The following is a 23,254-nucleotide window of genomic DNA, read 5'->3' on the forward strand; positions in this document are numbered from 1 at the left end:
CATGACGGAGGTGACGGCCATGTTCTGTACTGGTGTTTGTATCCCTCCGCCTCGGTATTTACCTTTTGCATGTTTTTGCATGCGGGGAAAAGTCAGTGGAGCCCCGCGGTGTGCGGCCAGAAAGCCCGCTAGCTAATTTGTTTTCTGCCGCTTTCTTAACGCACGTCGGTCCTCTGAGCGCCGAACGGCCGGCAGGTAGCAGCTGAGGTTCCCGGAGGGCGAACTAGAGCCGGCGGAGGACGGTTCCCCTGAAACCCGTGGAACCGTTCTGCTGTGCAGATGCGCGGGTTCTGTTCCTTCACCATCACCCGATTTGCATATGGAGAGCACACATGCGGGTCCATGAATAGCTAAATGAAACAATTGATTTAGAAAAGAAAGAGAAAAAAAACCATCAGGAACCCAAATAAACAGGAAGTAGGACTCAAGAAAGCAGATTGTGTCACATGGTTCCTCACATCTGCTCACATGAACAGTCCCTCATCGTTGGAGATCCGTGAGGTCACGAACAAAGGCCTCTGTCAAACACGTCAAAGGCTGTTATGAAAGCAGAAACGTATGAAAATGACAACAAAAACATACGTTGCTAGGCAACAGAGACAAACCAAAGTTTGGGGATGTTGTAACCAGGTGTGGAGATCAGGATCAAAGAACCTTCAGTTGGGTGAACGTTCATCCTAAAGAGGAAAGACATCATTTGAAACTGACTAAATGTAATAATCCTCATGTCTCAAATGCCACACACGGATGGAGTGTCAGTGTCTTCTTTAGCCCATGTGTTGTCTTGTGGGGTCCAGATGACCCCACTCGTTAACGTGCCTACGTTAACGAGTGGGGTCATCTAGACCCACTAGACAGTGCTCTGAACCTTTTTTCTTCAATGATTTGTGATCTTCACTGGTGTCCATGGATTACATGAAATCTTTCCACCTTTATCCACCTTTGTCATGGTAGGGGGGACAGCAGCTCAATGGAAGGGGGGGGGGGGGGTCATCTTAACCCCATAGGATAGCACAAGGGTTAGATGGACCCTCACACTGAGCCTCAACCACGTATGGCATCATAGTTTCCCCAGTTGGTGCCAAGTGCTGCCCAAAAACTAAAGTCAGATAAGTGCAGGACTCTCCGACAAAGTGCACATGCACCGAATCCACAACATGCAAGCAGCATCCAAAATGGAGACGCACAAAACAGCAACACCTGCTCATGCAGCCCAGGAGGACGAGCGGCAGGAGTCACACGAGGCCGGTTACAGTGAGGGCCACAGCCAAACAGCACCTGAGGCTGCAACCGGGGCCCTCATCACCATGGCTGCACCCCTCAGCGATAAGGCCCTGTGCTGAGCAGCATCTGCAGCTGGACTCAGCCTGAGGCTCCGTGCGCTCAGCCGGTCCAACCTGGGAGCAGCAAGCGGACTCTGACCTCTCCCACTCATTCTCCACTCTGGCAGTGAGGGAAGAGTTTTTCTCAGCCCTCTGCTGATGACGCAGCGTGTGTGCACAGTTGAAATCAATTATTGCCCCCCCCCCGCCTCAGACGCAGCAGTGAAACCGAGGTTCTTGGATTCAGAAAACCTAAGAAACGTTTCCAAAACTTTCTGGAGTTGAAGAGTCTCCAGAACCAAAGTTCTGGCCTCCAGAGTCAGTCAGAGGAAGCTGCTCTGTGTTTTTCCTTTGAGACACATCCTCTGCTCATCCAACAACGACGTGTTCTTCACAAAAAGACCTGCATCCACACAAGGTTGGATGTGTCTGATGCATCCACAGTCACGGTTTGTTTGGTTAAAACTTAGCGGTGAAAAACCAAATATCTTCAACCGTTCAGAGGAAAAGCAGCAGCAGTAACAGCAGCAGCAGTAACAGCAGCAGCAGCAGTAACAGCAGCAGCAGTAACAGCAGCAGCAGCAACAGTAACAGCAGCAGCAGTAACAGCAGCAGCAGCAGTAACAGCAGCAGCAGCAGCAGCAGCAACAGTAACAGCAGCAGCAGTAACAGCAGCAGCAGCAGCAGTAACAGCAGCAGCAGCAACAGTAACAGCAGCAGCAGCAGCAACAGTAACAGCAGCAGCAGTAACAGCAGCAGCAGCAGTAACAGCAGCAGCAGCAGCAGCAGCAGCAGCAGCAGTAACAGCAGCAGCAGCAGTAACAGCAGCAGCAGCAGCAACAGTAACAGCAGCAGCAGCAGTAACAGCAGCAGCAGCAGTAACAGCAGCAGCAGCAACAGTAACAGCAGCAGCAACAGTAACAGCAGCAGCAGCAACAGTAACAGCAGCAGCAGCAGTAACAGCAGCAGCAGCAGCAACAGTAACAGCAGCAGCAGTAACAGCAGCAGCAGTAACAGCAGCAGCAGCAACAGTAACAGCAGCAGCAACAGCAGCAGCAGCAGTAACAGTAACAGCAGCAGCAGCAGTAACAGCAGCAGCAGCAGCAGTAACAGCAGCAGCAGCAGCCAGTGGCGGTTCTACACTAACTTACTCCCTGGGCGAGTAACCCCACCAGCCCCCCCCCCCCCCCCCCCCCCCGCACACATACAAAATTTGACAACATCCTGTTGTGTTCCCTATCTTCTATTTAGCCATTTTACTCAAAAAATGCATGACTTTTCTAGACTCGTATTACAGGGGGGTCAAACTCAGTCACACAGGGGCCTAAGTTAAAAACACGCTTAAGGTTTTGGGCCGAAGAAGATAAACATTTACTGAACACACTAAAGCTAAACTTTTAAACCTTTTAAACTGAACTTTTTGAACATAAATATGAATAAAAACAGGAACACAAGTTAAACCTTAAATAACTTGTAATATTTTGCTCTCCATAGAAATATATTCTGTCAAAATTATACGAATATGAACGTGCTGCAGGACAAAACAAAGAAAGCCTGGAAATATTAATAAGAAATTACATATCAAATAATTCCATTTTTGTTGCTCTTTCATCATTTTTTGAGCATTTTTTTTTAGAGCTGGACTCCTGCTTCATTTTTAGCAATAATTTCTTAATGTGTGACGTCCTGTGTGTGTCTTTGTGAAACATATCAGAGGGATTAGATCTAAAAAATAAAACTTATTGTGATTAATATGTTTAGGTCTTATAAAACATTAAAGACTAAATCTTAGAACTCATCAGTGGGATTACTCCAAAAATATTTGGCATTTCCCTAAATTTGTGCAACACCAACAGTAGAAATCCTCCAAAAAAACTGAATCCTAAAAAAATGGTCTGCGCTCATCCCCCCCTCCCCTCCCCCTCCCCTTCCCTCTGACACACGCGGCTCCGTCTCTATGACGGGAGGCGCAGCTGCGGCTCAGAGTTGATTGGGAGTCCTTTTCTATCTGACAATCACCTGTTAGTGTGATTCAGCCAGCCACCGGCGAGTTGCGCTCCCCTCTCGAGTTTTTTGACTTATGTTCCAAAGACTACCGCAAAGAGGTGTGGCCGCAAGCGTCTTGCAGCAGAGGGCGGTGGTCACGTGCGCATCGGGTCTGCTGTGTCGGAGCAAAGAATTGTGGGAAATAATCTCCATTGCCTGCTTTCTTCGAAATTGGGTTGAGCACGGATGTTTGTTCTGCCTAATTCCTTTTCACGTGCCTGTTTTACGTTGTTTCACTCTGAGGTATTCTTTTTTTTTTTTTTTTTTTTTTTTTTGAACCATAAGTGTGAAGAGCAAATAGGAGGAAGACATTCTTAAGAGTCTGATGTGTCAAACTAACAGCATTAAGCGTCGGTTGCTGAAGCATTTTCAAATTAAAAGCTCTAAGCTTCCTCTTTGAATATAGTATGTAGCACATTATGTGTAACGCCTCAGGCACGGCAAATGCCGCCCCCTATGTATTGCCGCCCTGGGCGACCGCCCACATCGCCCATATCAAAAACCGCCACTGGCAGCAGCAGCAGCAACAGCAACAGCAACAGTAACAGCAGCAGCAACAGCAACAGCAACAGTAACAGCAGCAGCAGCAGTAACAGCAGCAGCAGCAGCAGCAGTAACAGCAGCAGCAGCAGCAGTAACAGCAGCAGCAGCAGTAACAGCATCAGCAGCAGCAGCAGCAGCAGTAACAGCAGCAGCAGTAACAGCAGCAGCATTTGCCCCGCTGTCAGACCTTCATTCACTTCCTTTTCACAGCAGCTGAAAGTCTCTCTGTTCCTCTCTGGGGGATTTTCAGTCGTTCTTCCGGCTGAGACTCTCGGCCCGGTTCTTCCACAGAGTTCCGGGTTCTGAAGGTCCGGAACAGAACAGGTCCCAAACGCCTCGTCTGGGTCTGAGCACACTGGATTCTCCACGTTGGTTCAAATCCCTGAAGTCTGGTGGAAGTTTGGCCTTTGTTGTGTTAATTGCTGGTTGGATCCTTCAGCTCAGTAATTGAATCTATTTGTAACTTTGTTTTTTAAACATAACTTTGCTGAAGCGGATGAGAAGAACTTTTTCATCATTCTTCCTGTTCTCCAGGATCATCTGCAGAGAGGGTCGGTTCCACAGAGAACAGCTGCAGATACTTTTTTCCGTCCTCAGACCTGAGAACAAACTCGTCTTTTCATCCTAAATCTAAACGTCTTTCTGTTGTCAGAACTGAATCCATCAAACGTTTGAGATGTTTCCTGATGAAACAGAAACAGTTTCAGAGCTTGGTGGAAACGTCTCATATTCCCATGTTCTCCACCGGAGAACCGGACCTCCCTGCAGCTGCTGGTGATGTTTGGTTTGTTTGTTTTCCCAAACTCATAAAATGTGTCATGACGTGATGTTGTTGATATGCAAACCAGGAGCTGCAATCAGCAGGAAACTGAAGCAGCTGGGTTTGGACTTCAAAATACTGGAATAAGTTGTGTTCCTGCTCGTTCCAGAATCTGGAGGTTTCAGCAGATTTGTTCCCCTTTCTAACAGAAACCTCGTTCCTCTGAAGAGTTTTGTAAATAGTTGTTTACTCTTCATCTCGATGGAGGATCCAGCGACTCATGATGCCGACAGCAAAGCTACAAGAAAAAGTGTCTGTTTGTTGTGTTTAGTTACAAACCAAAGGCAGGATGCAAATGCCCCACAGTGCTGGCATTGTGCATTAATGACTGAGTTGTACTGTTCATCATTTATTTCCTTCACTCTTTAAAACAGGTTAGGAAACCAAATGATAAACTCATAAAACCTCCTCAGAACTAATGTATAGAACCGTGAATTTATAGCATGTTGGTGTTTCAGTTTGGATGTTGAAAACCTAAATTCAGGTTCTACTGACCGATCTGACTGCAGCAGCTAAAGGAGAAACAGTGTCCTGAGCTGTTGCTCCTTCAGAGACTTTCTGAGACTGGAACATGTGATCAACAGCAGCATAAATCCACCGTTACTGCTAGTAAACAGATTCTCCACTAGCGCAGACGCCATACATCAGCCCATACGCCTTTTCTAACGTTTTTTTCTATGTGGTCTGCGTTTGGAAAATACTATCTTTGAGCGCTCAAAATGAAAAAAAGGAAGTAAAGTCTTGGTCTTTGGAGATTTTCTTCTTTTTTTTTCTTCGTGGCATTAAAGGCTTGACCATAATATCAGTTGCTGTTTATAAGAAGAAGAAAAAATGTGCAGAATTAGTCCTGACTGTACCACGACTCACCAGCAGGGGGAGCAGATCATGTGAGATCGTGCAATGCGTCAACCTACCACACGGTGGCAGCAGCAGAGAACATTTAGCACATCTAGATTAGCTCATTTCCTCGTTTGTTAGCACGAGACAAATGACTTAACCTAAAACGATTAGTAAAAAATTATGGGAGGTTTTCAGCAGTATCACAAACCACAGTTTATTTTCAAATGACAACAAAGCATCATCATCATCTTGCAGCTGCATGCATCATGCCTTCAGACAGCATCCAACTGCTCACATTTTTTATTTACCAGACACCAAAAGGAAATGATTTGGAAAAACCGAATTTTGAGAGACTTTCTTTGTGTTGGAGCTCACATGTTAATAAAACGGAGGATATCAATGCTTTAATGTATAACAAGCAGAAGATATTTCCCACCTGAAAATGCTGATGATTGCTCTGATCCCCTAACCACTATAATCACCTAAACTCCCAAAGAAACTGCAGATTTATGTCCGTCTGGTTTTCCAGTCCACATGATTCAAAAGCTTTTGTTCTTAAAATTCTATATTTGATGATGATCTTTGTGCTGTTTTCTGTTTCTCAGCAAGTTTTGATCAGATAAAAAATGCCTGATCGGGTCACAGAGTTTAGATGCTGCAGGTCATTAAATGCTTTAAAAAAATGGTGGCACATTTATCATAATTTATATTATATTGATGTTTATTATGGCAGTGAAGAAGACACTTATTCTCTCGTGTAACTACATTACAAACGTTTTTATCAGTCTTTTTAATAAACAAGTACGTTTGTCATAAAGCTCGTCTACAAATGACCAAAGTTTGGTTTCTGTGTGCATCGCAACGCCTGGAGGAGTGAGACCACATTGAGGGAAATGTCTGTAAATATTCAAGGAAATGGACGAATCCTGGTTTGATCATTTTAATATTCACTTTAAATTAAAGCTAAAATTATGCCTTCAGTTCGGACATAATGTTTGCCCAAAAACAGAGAGTACTGCTGTGAAGGACAAAAAAGAGGGAACGCCCAACGTGGGGCTCGAACCCACGACCCTGAGATTAAGAGTCTCATGCTCTACCGACTGAGCTAGCCGGGCATGCGTAGTACCAGCCACAAACCCCTTTATAACTATACCCATGTCGCTCGAGACCCGGTGGGAATTTTCTTTGGGACAGAGACGCGTTTCGCTTAAAGGTTACTGGTCTTTAAACGCTAATTAAAGCCAAAAACGGATTTCTAGCCCCGCGATCCACGCAGTGGTAGCTGAGCCCGGAAGTGTAAACTGAAAATGCAGGGTTGAGTGCTGTATTGCTGAAGGAAAATGAAACTTTAAGGGTAATAAGTGGCGCAAAAAAATTAAATAAAGAAATTATCAAAATTGACCAGAAATAAAGTAAAAATAGCACAATAAGAAAAAGGTTATGTTTGTGAAAAATGCCAGAGCCGGGTCTCGAACCAGCGAGCTTTTGCACCAAGGATTCCCCATGTTTTTCAATGGAGGCAGAAATCATGGAAAATCTGGAATATCTTAAAAAGTTCAAGAATGTGAAGGACCAAAAGTCACAGCTAGAAAAAGCTGATAGAGCTGAACATTTGAATAGTTTAATTGTTAAAATAGCGGAAAATTTGTAGAAGGAGTTAAGCGCCAAAAAAATGGCGGAAAATACTATAACACAGAAAGAAAAACAGGAAAACAATGGGTTTAATGCTTTATAGCAGGGGTGCCCCCGAACCAAAATGAGTTAGATTCAACCAATTGACGCTTGCTTGAGTGCAGCACACACGTGTCACATTCAGTGTAGAGACAGAAATCTCCAGATGACTGTGGAGGTACAGACCTGCAGCATGGCAGTTCTCACAGGCTTAGCTTACGAGTCCAGAAGTTATCAACCAGAACCAAACCTTTGGTTTTACTAACAGCTGAAAAATGACAGAAGTTTGACACGACTGACTTCACCATAAAAGGGATAAAACGATTAATCGACCCATGGATGAATCGATTTCTATTCCTATGATCCAACCAGACTCCAACCTGGAGCCAAGTTGGTAATCAAGTCGACTTATCGTCATAAAATGGTTTAAAATTAAATTAACCCATAATTGCTCTCGGAGCAAACCATGTGGAAATAATGTACAGTAGATTTATGTTACCACAAGATAAAAACGACCAATCACAGCAACAACACACATGTGATGTCATCAACACGGATCAGTCCATCATTCCAGTCCAAAGTGTGGACAGACTGTGAATAAAGTCATGTGACCATCCAGTGTCTAGAATGTTCTAAGAATGTTCCCTTTGGATTCTTTGGATGTGGAAAAACAACAGTGGTGAACTTTAGGAAACTAACAAGTGAATGGATTTGACATTCATTCTAGTTTACTTGTTGGTTTGGACACAGATTTCATTTAACTTGATGATCTGGAAGAAATCCAAGAATCTGGAAAACTGATCAGCAGGAATTTCTGTCTGGAAGTTTGGATGAAGAGGATCTGGATCCACTTTAGGTCAGAGGATCTGGATCCACTTTAGGTCAGAGGATCTGGATCCACTTTAGGACAGAGGATCTGGATCCACTTTAGGACAGAGGATCTGGATCCACTTTAGGTCAGAGGATCTGGATCCACTTTAGGACAGAGGATCTGGATCCACTTTAGGACAGAGGATCTAGATCCACTTTAGGTCAGAGGATCTGGATCCACTTTAGGACAGAGGATCTGGATCCACTTTAGGTCAGAGGATCTGATCCACTTTAGGTCAGAGGATCTGGATCCACTTTAGGACAGAGGATCTGGATCCACTTTAGGTCAGACGATCTGGATCCACTTTAGGACAGAGGATCTGGATCCACTTTAGGACAGAGGAACTGGATCCACTTTAGGACAGAGGAACTGGATCCACTGCAGCTTGGAGGATCAGTTTGTTCCAAATAAACCAATATTGATTATAAATCCCATCAGTGACCACAAATTATAATATGAATCAACCCTATAAAACAAATCGTTAGACACCTTTAGAGCATATTTGTGGCAGACGCGGCTGCAGTCCTGCAGACGCAGCCTGCAGTCCTGCAGACGCAGCCTGTCCTGCAGGCGCAGCCTGGAGTCCTGCAGACGTTTCCATCTCTAATTTTAATAAACTACTCAAATAAAAATCTGGTACAAGATGATAAAATGTTCATCTCTGATGCATTTGGTCACAATACCTTAAATCTGAATATCAGACTTCTTTCCGTGCACGTCATGCCGCTCATGGCGCGCGCGCTCCCTGTCCAGATATGAAGGGGTTACAGGGAATTAGAGGAATACTGCTGCACTTCTGCACGCCTCTGTTGGGGGGCGTGAGAGCCGCTTTTGGCGCCTAAATAATGGCATTTTTGGTCTTGCATAATAAAAAGATCTCGGGGGGCGGGAACAGTGTTACCTCACTGATCCACGCGGGGCGGGACTTTCAGACCGTATATGATTCTGGACAAATGAGACCTGAAGCCACTGAGGGACGGCAGGGATGGAGACAGCAGTCCAGCAGTACCTCCCCGGTTCCGGTCGGGGAGGACCGTGACTGTGGACGTGGAAGACTCACCAGGATCCAGAATGACGGTCCAAAGCCGGATCCGTCGCTTTTGGACGCACGCGCTCTTTTGGCTCCAGAGCCGCGCATCCGGAAGGATGTCTGCGCCCGGGATCTGACCCAAACCAAGGACTCTGGATTCTGGAGAACAAGTGAGTCATCCCGGTACCGAGAGTTCTAACAGAGACTGAAGAAACACCACTTCAGGTCTGCAGGCCCACCAGAGTTCAGTAGAACCGGAGACCGGAACACCTGTGCAGCTGCAGGTCAGAAATAATCCTAATCTGAGAATTTGGTCACCTTCAGGGCTGGAAGCTCTCATTTCTGACTTTTCCATCTCAGGTTCCGCACATCCTTCATGGGTTCTTCAGAACTCCCTGCTTCAAACCGAACTTTCCTCCTTTTCTGACCCCAGATCAGACTAAAGATGCTCCAATTGTCACAGAAATTCATTTAGCATCATTTTCTGTAACCTGAGGCATTATTTCCATTAGGAATTTACCCCACCCCACCCACCACCACCCCCACCACCACCGGTGGATCTTTATGCGTGTCTTCAGTGTTGCGTGGATCTGTCACGGCCTAATGCTGCTGTTCCAGTGGCCCACAGGATCTGGACCCACTGCAACAAGAAATCATGTTTACTTAAAAATAAAAAAATAAACACTAATTAAAAAACGAAAAATGCTAAAAAGAAAACCCTAAATGTGATGAAGAGGATTATTATTGCAGAGCAGCTGCGGCCTCCGTCTAAAGCCTGGATCACATGCCGCTCTTACGTAAGGCCTGTTTCATCTACGGCGGCGGTCTCTTTGATCTCTGTTGATTTTCATGAGGATGAGACACATTGATGACGTTTAGGAAGCGCGGGACTTTTTCTAATTATACAAAGTTCATTGGGGGGGGGGGGGGGGGGGCAGTCAGAAGCAGGTGAAATGTCAGCGCACGTGCGCAGGACAGCAGCACGGACCGGATCCCGGCAGAAACTGCAGAGGTACCACTCCGTCCGGACCAGAACCCGGAGGAGGATTTCTCTCCGCTGATCATCCAGATCCGGACAGAAACCTGAAACTTCTGCAGAGTTCTGCTGAGGATCCGAAAGTCTGCAGCTGCGCGGAAAGGAGCACGTCAGCAAAAACCTTCAATCATTCTGTGGATGTGCTAAAATACAAGATATCCTCTGATATTTCCTTCAGACATTCAACATCTTTGCAGTTAGTTTGGTTGATGTACGGTGGCCCTTAAGTGCAAATCAGTCAACAAATCAGTCGACACAAAAACATTTTAAACGTCACAACAACTGAGTAAATGTTCAAAAGCAGATTTACATTTTAGAAAACACAACAAAACTCCAGAAACCAAAACGTAAAAATCAAAAATGAAAAAACATTTCAGTAAACAAAATTCATTTCCGGGGAAAAAAGGAATGTTTTAAAAAAAAACGTTTTCATTTTTTAACATTTAATTTTGTTTGTCAAAAGGTTTTTTCATTTTTGCATTTTGGTTTCTGAAGTTTTGTTTTGTTTTTTAATTGTTGTGATCTTTACAATGTTTTTGTGTCAAGTGATTTGTTGATGTGATTTGCACTTCAGGGCCACCGTAGTTTAACATGAAAGTGAAAATATTTTCATCGTTTTTTTATTAAAAAAACTAAACGTTACGAAATTTCGAAGTAGAAAAAAAAACGAGGATTTTTCCTGAAATGTCCAACTACCCCTGGCTGTGTGTGTGTGTGAGAGAGAGAGAGTGTGGTGTGTGTGTGTATTGGTGTGTGGGTGTGTGTGTATTGGTGTGTGTGTGTGTGTGTGCGTGTGTGTATTGGTGTGTGTGTGATGTGTGTGTGTGTGTCGAGGCCTGAAGGAGTGAAGCCAGGTAAAAACACGTCTGTCCGTAAATTTGCCGCCGCTCATGCGCAGAACGTGTTCCCACCTTTTCCTGTTCTTCTCTGAGGAACCTCACGGCGAGAAGAACCAGTCTATGACGTTCATGTTTACGCGGGAAACCAACGGCCTGCGTGACGTCATCACCTCCAAAACGCGATGAAGAATTCACTCCTGAAGAAAAAAGTCCACAGAAAAACGAATTTAAGACAAACAGAAGGAGGTTTCTGTTGCTAATGTAAATAAATGACATGTTTAGGCAGCTTTTTAAAATGTTTAACTATCATAAATATGGAACTAAATAAATCAATCACCTGCAAAATGTGACAAAATAAAAAACATTTCGACCTAAATATCAGAACTTTAAAGTATTTATCAGGAAAATAATGTTTCAAATCTAAATATAAAACTAGAATCAGCAGATCGTAAAGGTTTTTGCGAATTTCAGGCATAGAATTCATTTTTCACGTTTGTGTAAAATGTTGTGTGTTTTGTTTGAACGGATGAAAACATTGATCCGTGTGAAACTTCAGACACGTGAAGCATTTCTGCTTTGAGCCTCCATAGTTAGCATCAATGTCGTTTTCTCGATTTCCACCTCGTGTTAAACTGTGAATCCTCTTCATGGCGCTACTCCTCTGGTTGTGTCTGCAGGCTGTGCACTTGTCAGAGGAGCGGTCAGCCGCCTGAGGGGTTGTCTGTTATCTTTGGTTATCTAGCTGTATGAGTGCCGTATTTTCTTCATAAAGCTAGATAACCGAAAGTAACAAGAATCCCATTACATGTCAGAGCGGATGGTGAGGAAGAGGAGGGACCTTCAAACCGGACCGCAGGTGTCTCCAGGTGTCTCCAGGTGTCTCCAGGTGTCTCCAGGTGTCTCCAGGTGTGCAGGTACGGTGATGTTCAGCATGAGGGGTAAACCTGTGTTGTTGTTGCTGCGATGGAAACATAATCATTGCAAATGTTCATGGATAGTTTCCTTCATGCAGACTGAGGCACAAACATCCCATAATAACATCAGGACGAAACTCGTTTTTACAAACAAAAAACCCTGAAATTCTTACAAATAATAAAAACTGAAGAAAGAGATTTTTTTTTCAAATTCAGATCAGATTTAGGATTTTCGGTTCAAAAAATGCTCCATTATTCACACAAGAACGATTTTACCCACAATCCCTTTTTTCATGGAAAATATCATAGTTTTCTTAAAGTAAGATTATTTTACTTATGAAAAACTTTATTGATCAGATTATTTTTCTGGTTTGAAGAACAAATGCCGTATTTTCTGTCTTCTTATTTCCTTCGGTTTTTGCCGTGTGAACAGTTTTGACCTGACTGACCTTCAGAAATGACCTACATTTATTTACTCACACGATCAAATCCCGTTTCCGTCTTTCTATAAATCCTCCATCTGTTCTGATGGTTCAATTCCTGTCTATTGTAGAATGTCTTAAACTAGAATGGTGGACGGCGCTGTGCTGCACGTTTACGTCTGTGAATATGTCACTCATCAGACGGCTGACCCGGGGTTCGCTGGCGTCCGTCCAGCTGCAGCGGCGGCGGTGGGGACAGATGAGAGGCGTTGGGACGGTCTTTACGTCCTTCAGAGCTCACACCTTTAACAGCACAGCGTCCTCATCTCCTCTGGAAGCTCAGAGGTCAACAAACTCTGACCAACCAGAGGGATTTGGGGTAAAACGGCTTCAGCCATCACGAGGCCTTAGGCCAAACTCTCCACCAACACGTCCGGTGGTCCATCCTGCGTCCTGGAGAGGCGCCATGTTTCCCTGCTGACCACGTGCCTTTGAGCAAAGCAGCTCTTCCTCAATCAGTCACTGAACTTTTTTCCGTTTTTGCGGCTCAGATTGTCAGACGGCTGCTTCTGATTTGTGTACATTAGCATAATGAATGTCATTAGCATGCTGAGGGCAGACCGCGCACGAGGACGGCTCTGTCACAAATGTGTGTCACAGACGTGCACGTGAGCACACACACTGTTGTTTTGATGACGCGTGCAGCTGCACGCAAGGTTTGTGTTTGTGGGAGAATTCCTCGTGCACGCGTGGTGCACGTGTGGTGCACGCGTGGTGCATGTGTGGCATGTGGGGCAGCGATGTGACGAGCACGCCACCGGCCCCCTCCCTGTCTGTCTCTCGTCTTAGTAGACATTTAGAACTAGAAGAGTGGAAATGAGAGATTCCCTCCTCAATCCCATGATCCTCCTCTTCGCCAACCCCTCCCTCTCTAGTTTGTCCTCCGCTCCTGCACAGCAAGTCACCGTCCTGCCACCATCTTAGGTGTGGAGGCTGGCACAAAATGGCAGCTGAGCTGGGGGGCGTGGACCCCCCCCCCACATCCTTTCCGCGCCAACGGCCGCCTCCAGACCGTCTTAATTACTGTCGGGTGTTAATTGCTGCGATTTTCCCGAGAGATTTGCAGGAAGTGGCGAGACCGGAGGAAATGGTGGCGTTTGCGTGATGTGAGCATCAACCAATTGGCGTTTTGAGGGCAGCTGCAGCGCTTTCACCATTCCATCGCCGCGCTGCTGACGCCTGAAACCGCGTCCACCTGCAACTTCTGCATGCAAAGAGACTCACCTGGACGCCGCAACTAATGCGGGGGGGGGGGGGGGGGGGCACTGCCACATGTTTCCTCCCTCATGTTTCCATGTTTCCTTCCACATGTTCCACGTGTTTCCTTCCACATGTTCCACGTGTTTCCTCCCACATGTTTCCATGTTTCCTTCCACATGTTCCACGTGTTTCCTCCCACATGTTTCCATGTTTCCTTCCACATGTTTCCTTCCACATGGTCCACGTGTTTCCTCCCACATGTTTCCATGTTTCCTTCCACATGTTTCCATGTTTCCTTCCACATGTTTTCATGTTTCCTTCCACATGTTCCACGTGTTTCCTCCCACATGTTTCCATGTTTCCTTCCACATGTTTCCATGTTTCCTTCCACATGTTTTCATGTTTCCTTCCACATGTTTTCATGTTTCCTTCCACATGTTCCACGTGTTTCTCCCCACATGTTTCCATGTTTCCTTCCACATGTTTCCATGTTTCCTTCCACATGTTTCCATGTTTCCTTCCACATGCTCCACGTGTTTCCTTCCACATGTTCCACGTGTTTCCTCCCACATGTTTCCATGTTTCCTTCCACATGGTCCACGTGTTTCCTTCCACATGTTTCCATGTTTCCTTCTACATGTTTCCATGTTTCCTTCCACATGTTTCCATGTTTCCTTCCACATGTTTTCATGTTTCCTTCCACATGTTCCACGTGTTTCCTCCCACATGTTTCCATGTTTCCTTCCACATGTTTCCATGTTTCCTTCCACATGTTTCCATGTTTCCTTCCACATGTTTTCATGTTTCCTTCCACATGTTCCACGTGTTTCCTCCCATATGTTTCCATGTTTCCTTCCACATGGTCCACGTGTTTCCTTCCACATGTTTCCATGTTTCCTTCCACATGTTTCCATGTTTCCTTCCACATGTTTTCATGTTTCCTTCCACATGTTTCCATGTTTCCTTCCACATGGTCCACGTGTTTCCTTCCACATGTTTCAATGTTTCCTTCCACATGTTCCACGTGTTTCCTCCCACATGTTTCCATGTTTCCTTCCACATGTTTCCATGTTTCCTTCCACATGTTTTCATGTTTCCTTCCACATGTTCCACGTGTTTCCTCCCACATCTTTCCATGTTTCCTTCCACATGTTTCCATGTTTCCTTCCACATGTTTCCATGTTTCCTTCCACATGTTTCCATGTTTCCTTCCACATGCTCCACGTGTTTCCTTCCACATGTTTCCATGTTTCCTTCTACATGTTTCCATGTTTCCTTCCACATGTTCCACGTGTTTCCTTCCACATGTTTCCTTCCACATGTTTCCACGTTTCTTTCCACATGTTTCCTTTCACATGTTTCCATGTTTCCTTCTACATGTTTCCTTCCACATGTTTCCATGTTTCCTTCCACATGTTTCCTTCCACATGTTTCCATGTTTCCTTCTACATGTTTCCTTCCATATGTTTCCATGTTTCCTTCCACATGTTTCCACGTTTCCTTCTACATGTTTCCTTCCACATGTTTCCATGTTTCCTTCCACATGTTTCCATGTTTCCTTCCAAATGCTCCACGTGTTTCCTTCCACATGTTTCCATATTTCCTTCTACATGTTTCCATGTTTCCTTCCACATGTTCCACATGTTTCCTTCCAGATGTTTCCTTCCACATGTTTCCACGTTTCCTTCCACATGTTTCCTTTCACATGTTTCCATGTTTCCTTCTACATGTTTCCTTCCACATGTTTCCATGTTTCCTTCCACATGTTTCCATGTTTCCTTCCACATGTTTCCATGTTTCCTTCCACATGTTTCCATGTTTCCTTCCACATGTTCCACGTGTTTCCTTCCACATGTTTCCTTCCACATGTTTCCACGTTTCCTTCTACATGTTTCCTTCCACATGTTTCCATGTTTCCTTCCACATGCTCCACGTGTTTCCTTCCACATGTTTCCATGTTTCCTTCTACATGTTTCCATGTTTCCTTCCACATGTTCCACGTGTTTCCTTCCACATGTTTCCTTCCACATGTTTCCACGTTTCCTTCCACATGTTTCCTTTCACATGTTTCCATGTTTCCTTCTACATGTTTCCTTCCACATGTTTCCATGTTTCCTTCCACATGTTTCCATGTTTCCTTCCACATGTTTCCTTCCACATGTTTCCATGTTTCCTTCTACATGTTTCCTTCCACATGTTTGCATGTTTCCTTCCACATGTTTCCATGTTTCCTTCCACATGTTCCACGTGTTTCCTTCCACATGTTTCCTTCCACATGTTTCCACGTTTCCTTTACATGTTTCCTTCCACATGTTTCCATGTTTCCTTCCACATGTTTCCATGTTTCCTTCCACATGTTCCACGTGTTTCCTTCCACATGTTTCCTTCCACATGTTTCCACGTTTCCTTCTACATGTTTCCTTCCACATGTTCCACATGTTTCCTTCCACATGTTTCCACGTTTCCTTCCACATGTTTCCTTTCACATGTTTCCACGTTTCCTTCCACATGTTTCCTTTCACATGTTTCCACGTTTCCTTCCAGATGTTTCCGTGTTTCCTTCCACATGTTTCCTTCCACACGTTTCCTTCCACATGTTTCCATGTTTCCTTCCACATGTTTTCATGTTTCCTTCCACATGTTCCACGTGTTTCCTCCCACATCTTTCCATGTTTCCTTCCACATGTTTCCATGTTTCCTTCCACATGTTTCCATGTTTCCTTCCACATGCTCCACGTGTTTCCTTCCACATGTTTCCATGTTTCCTTCTACATGTTTCCATGTTTCCTTCCACATGTTCCACGTGTTTCCTTCCACATGTTTCCTTCCACATGTTTCCACGTTTCTTTCCACATGTTTCCTTTCACATGTTTCCATGTTTCCTTCTACATGTTTCCTTCCACATGTTTCCATGTTTCCTTCCACATGTTTCCTTCCACATGTTTCCATGTTTCCTTCTACATGTTTCCTTCCATATGTTTCCATGTTTCCTTCCACATGTTTCCATGTTTCCTTCCACATGTTTCCTTCCACATGTTTCCACGCTTCCTTCTACATGTTTCCTTCCACATGTTTCCATGTTTCCTTCCACATGTTTCCATGTTTCCTTCCACATGTTTCCTTCCACATGTTTCCACGTTTCCTTCTACATGTTTCCTTCCACATGTTTCCATGTTTCCTTCCACATGTTTCCATGTTTCCTTCCAAATGCTCCACGTGTTTCCTTCCACATGTTTCCATGTTTCCTTCCACATGCTCCACGTGTTTCCTTCCACATGTTTCCATGTTTCCTTCCACATGTTCCACATGTTTCCTTCCAGATGTTTCCTTCCACATGTTTCCACGTTTTCTTCCACATGTTTCCTTTCACATGTTTCCATGTTTCCTTCTACATGTTTCCTTCCACATGTTTCCATGTTTCCTTCCACATGTTTCCATGTTTCCTTCCACATGTTTCCATGTTTCCTTCCACATGTTTCCATGTTTCCTTCCACATGTTCCACGTGTTTCCTTCCACATGTTTCCTTCCACATGTTTCCACGTTTCCTTCTACATGTTTCCTTCCACATGTTTCCATGTTTCCTTCCACATGTTTCCATGTTTCCTTCCACAATTTCCACGTGTTTCCTTCCACATGTTTCCTTCCACATGTTTCCACGTTTCCTTCTACATGTTTCCTTCCACATGTTTCCATGTTTCCTTCCACATGTTTCCATGTTTCCTTCCACATGCTCCACGTGTTTCCTTCCACATGTTTCCTTCCACATGTTTCCATGTTTCCTTCTACATGTTTCCTTCCACATGTTTCCATGTTTCCTTCCACATGTTTCCATGTTTCCTTCCACATGTTCCACGTGTTTCCTTCCACATGTTTCCTTCCACATGTTTCCACGTTTCCTTTACATGTTTCCTTCCACATGTTTCCATGTTTCCTTCCACATGTTTCCATGTTTCCTTCCACATGTTCCACGTGTTTCCTTCCACATGTTTCCTTCCACATGTTTCCACGTTTCCTTCTACATGTTTCCTTCCACATGTTCCACGTGTTTCCTTCCACATGTTTCCACGTTTCCTTCCACATGTTTCCTTTCACATGTTTCCACGTTTCCTTCCAGATGTTTCCGTGTTTCCTTCCACATGTTTCCTTCCACACGTTTCCTTCCACATGTTTCCATGTTTCCTTCCACATGTTTTCATGTTTCCTTCCACATGTTCCACGTGTTTCCTTCCACATGTTTCCTTCCACATGTTTCCACGTTTCCTTCTACATGTTTCCTTCCACATGTTCCACGTGTTTCCTTCCACATGTTTCCACGTTTCCTTCCACATGTTTCCTTTCACATGTTTCCACGTTTCCTTCCAGATGTTTCCGTGTTTCCTTCCACATGTTTCCTTCCACACGTTTCCTTCCACATGTTTCCACGTTTCCTTCCACATGTTTCTTTTCACATGTTTCCACGTTTCCTTCCACATGTTTCCTTTCACATGTTTCCACGTTTCCTTCCAGATGTTTCCGTGTTTCCTTCCACATGTTTCCTTCCACACGTTTCCTTCCACATGTTTCCATGTTTCCTTCCACATGTTTTCATGTTTCCTTCCACATGTTCCACGTGTTTCCTCCCACATCTTTCCATGTTTCCTTCCACATGTTTCCATGTTTCCTTCCACATGTTTCCATGTTTCCTTCCACATGTTTCCATGTTTCCTTCCACATGCTCCACGTGTTTCCTTCCACATGTTTCCATGTTTCCTTCTACATGTTTCCATGTTTCCTTCCACATGTTCCACGTGTTTCCTTCCACATGTTTCCTTCCACATGTTTCCACGTTTCTTTCCACATGTTTCCTTTCACATGTTTCCATGTTTCCTTCTACATGTTTCCTTCCACATGTTTCCATGTTTCCTTCCACATGTTTCCTTCCACATGTTTCCATGTTTCCTTCTACATGTTTCCTTCCATATGTTTCCATGTTTCCTTCCACATGTTTCCATGTTTCCTTCCACCTGTTTCCTTCCACATGTTTCCACGCTTCCTTCTACATGTTTCCTTCCACATGTTTCCATGTTTCCTTCCACATGTTTCCATGTTTCCTTCCACATGTTTCCTTCCACATGTTTCCACGTTTCCTTCTACATGTTTCCTTCCACATGTTTCCATGTTTCCTTCCACATGTTTCCATGTTTCCTTCCAAATGCTCCACATGTTTCCTTCCACATGTTTCCATGTTTCCTTCCACATGCTCCACGTGTTTCCTTCCACATGTTTCCATGTTTCCTTCTACATGTTTCCATGTTTCCTTCCACATGTTCCACATGTTTCCTTCCAGATGTTTCCTTCCACATGTTTCCACGTTTCCTTCCACATGTTTCCTTTCACATGTTTCCATGTTTCCTTCTACATGTTTCCTTCCACATGTTTCCATGTTTCCTTCCACATGTTTCCATGTTTCCTTCCACATGTTTCCATGTTTCCTTCCACATGTTTCCATGTTTCCTTCCACATGTTCCACGTGTTTCCTTCCACATGTTTCCTTCCACATGTTTCCACGTTTCCTTCTACATGTTTCTTTCCACATGTTTCCATGTTTCCTTCCACATGTTTCCATGTTTCCTTCCACAATTTCCACGTGTTTCCTTCCACATGTTTCCTTCCACATGTTTCCACGTTTCCTTCTACATGTATCCTTCCACATGTTTCCATGTTTCCTTCCACATGTTTCCATGTTTCCTTCCACATGCTCCACGTGTTTCCTTCCACATGTTTCCATGTTTCCTTCTACATGTTTCCATGTTTCCTTCCACATGTTCCACGTGTTTCCTTCCACATGTTTCCTTCCACATGTTTCCACGTTTCCTTCCACATGTTTCCTTTCACATGTTTCCATGTTTCCTTCTACATGTTTCCTTCCACATGTTTCCATGTTTCCTTCCACATGTTTCCATGTTTCCTTCCACATGTTTCCTTCCACATGTTTCCATGTTTCCTTCTACATGTTTCCTTCCACATGTTTCCATGTTTCCTTCCACATGTTTCCATGTTTCCTTCCACATGTTCCACGTGTTTCCTTCCACATGTTTCCTTCCACATGTTTCCACGTTTCCTTTACATGTTTCCTTCCACATGTTTCCATGTTTCCTTCCACATGTTTCCATGTTTCCTTCCACATGTTCCACGTGTTTCCTTCCACATGTTTCCTTCCACATGTTTCCACGTTTCCTTCTACATGTTTCCTTCCACATGTTCCACGTGTTTCCTTCCACATGTTTCCACGTTTCCTTCCACATGTTTCCTTTCACATGTTTCCACGTTTCCTTCCACATGTTTCCTTTCACATGTTTCCACGTTTCCTTCCAGATGTTTCCGTGTTTCCTTCCACATGTTTCCTTCCACACGTTTCCTTCCACATGTTTCCTTCCACACGTTTCCTTTCACATGTTTCCACGTTTCCTTCCACATGTTTCCTTTCACATGTTTCCACGTTTCCTTCCACATCTTTCCTTTCACATGTTTCCACGTTTCCTTCCACATGTTTCCATGTTTCCTTCCACATGTTTCCGTGTTTCCTTCCACATGTTTCCTTCCACACGTTTCCTTCCACATGTTTCCGTGTTTCCTTCCACATGTTTCCGTGTTTCCTTCCACATGTTTCCTTCCACACGTTTCCTTCCACACGTTTCCTTCCACATGTTTCCGTGTTTCCTTCCACATGTTTCCTTCCACACGTTTCCTTCCACATGTTTCCATGTTTCCTTCCACATGTTTCCATGTTTCCTTCCACATGTTTCCTTCCACATGTTTCCACGTTTCCTTCCACATGTTTCCTTTCACATGTTTCCACGTTTCCTTCCACATGTTTCCTTTCGCATGTTTCCACGTTTCCTTCCACATGTTTCTTTTCACATGTTTCCACGTTTCCTTCCACATGTTTCCATGTTTCCTTCCACATGTTTCCATGTTTCCTTCCACATGCTCCACGTGTTTCCTTCCACATGTTTCCATGTTTCCTTCTACATGTTTCCATGTTTCCTTCCACATGTTCCACGTGTTTCCTTCCACATGTTTCCTTATAAATGTTTCCACGTTTCCTTCCACATGTTTCCTTTCACATGTTTCCATGTTTCCTTCTACATGTTTCCTTCCACATGTTTCCATGTTTCCTTCCACATGTTTCCATGTTTCCTTCCACATGTTTCCTTCCACATGTTTCCATGTTTCCTTCTACATGTTTCCTTCCACATGTTTCCATGTTTCCTTCCACATGTTTCCATGTTTCCTTCCACATGTTCCACGTGTTTCCTTCCACATGTTTCCTTCCACATGTTTCCACGTTTCCTTTACATGTTTCCTTCCACATGTTTCCATGTTTCCTTCCACATGTTTCCATGTTTCCTTCCACATGTTCCACGTGTTTCCTTCCACATGTTTCCTTCCACATGTTTCCACGTTTCCTTCTACATGTTTCCTTCCACATGTTCCACGTGTTTCCTTCCACATGTTTCCACGTTTCCTTCCACATGTTTCCTTTCACATGTTTCCACGTTTCCTTCCACATGTTTCCTTTCACATGTTTCCACGTTTCCTTCCAGATGTTTCCGTGTTTCCTTCCACATGTTTCCTTCCACACGTTTCCTTCCACATGTTTCCATGTTTCCTTCCACATGTTTCCTTCCACACGTTTCCTTTCACATGTTTCCACGTTTCCTTCCACATGTTTCCTTTCACATGTTTCCACGTTTCCTTCCACATGTTTCCTTTCACATGTTTCCACGTTTCCTTCCACATGTTTCCTTTCACATGTTTCCACGTTTCCTTCCACATGTTTCCATGTTTCCTTCCACATGTTTCCGTGTTTCCTTCCACACGTTTCCTTCCACATGTTTCCGTGTTTCCTTCCACATGTTTCCTTCCACACGTTTCCTTCCACACGTTTCCTTCCACATGTTTCCATGTTTCCTTCCACATGTTTCCACGTTTCCTTCCACATGTTTCCATGTTTCCTTCCACATGTTTCCGTGTTTCCTTCCACATGTTTCCTTCCACATGTTTCCGTGTTTCCTTCCACATGTTTCCTTCCACACGTTTCCTTCCACACGTTTCCTTCCACGTGTTTCCGTGTTTCCTTCCACATGTTTCCTTCCACATGTTTCCTTCCACATGTTTCCATGTTTCCTTCCACATGTTTCCATGTTTCCTTCCACATGTTTCCTTCCACATGTTTCCACGTTTCCTTCCACATGTTTCCTTTCACATGTTTCCACGTTTCCTTCCACATGTTTCTTTTCACATGTTTCCACGTTTCCTTCCACATGTTTCCATGTTTCCTTCCACATGTTTCCGTGTTTCCTTCCACACGTTTCCTTCCACACGTTTCCTTCCACGTGTTTCCGTGTTTCCTTGCACACGTTTCTGTGGAGGAGCAAGCGGTGAGGGGTTAGGGGTGAGGAGCGAGGAGCGGGGGGTGAGGGATGGGGAGCGAGGGCCGAGGGGTGAAGAGCGAGGGGTGAGGAGGACAGACAGACAAGAAGAGGCTGAGGTCTCAATAGTCAGAGGTCTTCTTTGTGTTTGTGTGAGGGTGTATTTTTTTTTTTTGGGGGGGGGGGGGGGGGGGGGGGACAGGGAGCCCCAAGAAGGGAGGGGAGGGTGGGGATCTTCTCCTGGATTCTCAGACAAGCGCCGCATTGTCCTCCCCGATGTGTGGCGGCACTTGTGGCGTAACGCCATTATTTAGGCCAGCGGAGGGACCGGGGTCTGCAGAGCAGCTTAACCAAAACGCCAATTAGAGCCGGATCGTCCTGATTAATGAAGAGTGGAGGCTGGTAACAACGGCCGCCATTGTTAACTCAACTCCACCGGCCGTCACGTTTAGAGTCTGAAGTTCACGTTCGTCCGGAGGAGACCAGAGGTCCTCCCTAGGCGTTAATCAACCCCCCCACCCCTACCCCCCACGCTGGCTCTGCATTTCAATATGTCCCACTTTATTGTTTTTTTCTCCAGCTTATGCACGAAATAATTAGCCACCACGTACTCCAATCAGGGGATGCCAGTGTAAAGTGTTGCCATGGCTACCTCATCACCCCCCCCCCACACACACACACACACACACACACACATCACCAACTCCTCCTCCTCCTCAGCTGCAAACAGGACAGAGAAAAATAAGGCGTGGGAAAACAGAAAAAATACTTTGGGGGGGTGGGGGGGGGGGTCAGACAATGATGGAGGGATGACTGGGGGTGGGGGGGTGATTGAAGGAGCAGCTTGTGTCTAGACTGACTATTGTGGAGTTGGGTGGTTGGGGGGCCGGTGGGGCAAATCTCCCCGTGTTTGTCAGGCGGGATTGAACGTCTTCTTCAAGAGTCCCACAGAAAGCAGAGTCTTCATCATCTCTGGGGATGAAGGTGTGAGGAAGACGCCGTTCTGAAAGAGGGTGTTTGATGAAGAAAAAGAACGTCTGCTTCTGTCCTCAAACCGGGGCAGGAATGGATTCGTCTTCTGATTTTTATAACTCCTGATTTTCAGGTTATGAATCTGATGGAAGCTGAAAGTCACCTGAGCCGTTCAACACAAGCTGATGTAGAGCGTCCAGCCAGCAATCTGAGAGCTTCTCTGCAGCCGTTCTGGAAACATCTGCAGGGCACC

The 23,254-nt window shown here is 44.8% G+C and overlaps 2 long non-coding RNA genes and 2 other non-coding genes across 4 annotated transcripts in view; 2 read left to right on the top strand and 2 right to left on the bottom strand.

Annotated features, from left to right (window-relative positions):
* Window positions 1-210: 210 nt before the first annotated feature.
* LOC144995467 (uncharacterized) lies at window positions 211-724 on the bottom strand. Its single transcript, XR_013658991.1, has 3 exons — window positions 606-724; window positions 459-518; window positions 211-350 (listed from the first exon to the last, which is right to left on the bottom strand). It is a non-coding gene; the product is annotated as an uncharacterized LOC144995467 (long non-coding RNA).
* A 5,889-nt stretch (window positions 725-6,613) lies between these two features.
* Window positions 6,614-6,686, bottom strand: trnak-cuu (transfer RNA lysine (anticodon CUU)). Its single transcript has one exon. It is a non-coding gene; the product is annotated as a tRNA-Lys (tRNA).
* A 2,372-nt stretch (window positions 6,687-9,058) lies between these two features.
* The window catches only part of LOC144995098 (uncharacterized), a 14,938-nt gene continuing 742 nt past the window's right edge, over window positions 9,059-23,254 (top strand). Inside the window, exons 1-3 of the long non-coding RNA XR_013658736.1 lie at window positions 9,059-9,313; window positions 11,696-11,932; window positions 23,135-23,254. The exon at window positions 23,135-23,254 is cut by the window's right edge and continues 742 nt beyond it. This is a non-coding gene — a long non-coding RNA (uncharacterized LOC144995098). The remainder of the gene's footprint in view (window positions 9,314-11,695; window positions 11,933-23,134) is intronic.
* On the top strand, window positions 11,725-11,826 carry mir9a-5 (microRNA mir-9a-5). Its single transcript, NR_107221.1, has one exon. It is a non-coding gene; the product is annotated as a microRNA mir-9a-5 (primary transcript).

Source organism: Oryzias latipes, chromosome 11, assembly GCF_053564925.1.
Source record: "Oryzias latipes strain Hd-rR chromosome 11, Olatipes_Hd-rR_3.1".
NCBI classification, from domain to species: Eukaryota; Metazoa; Chordata; class Actinopteri; order Beloniformes; family Adrianichthyidae; genus Oryzias; species Oryzias latipes.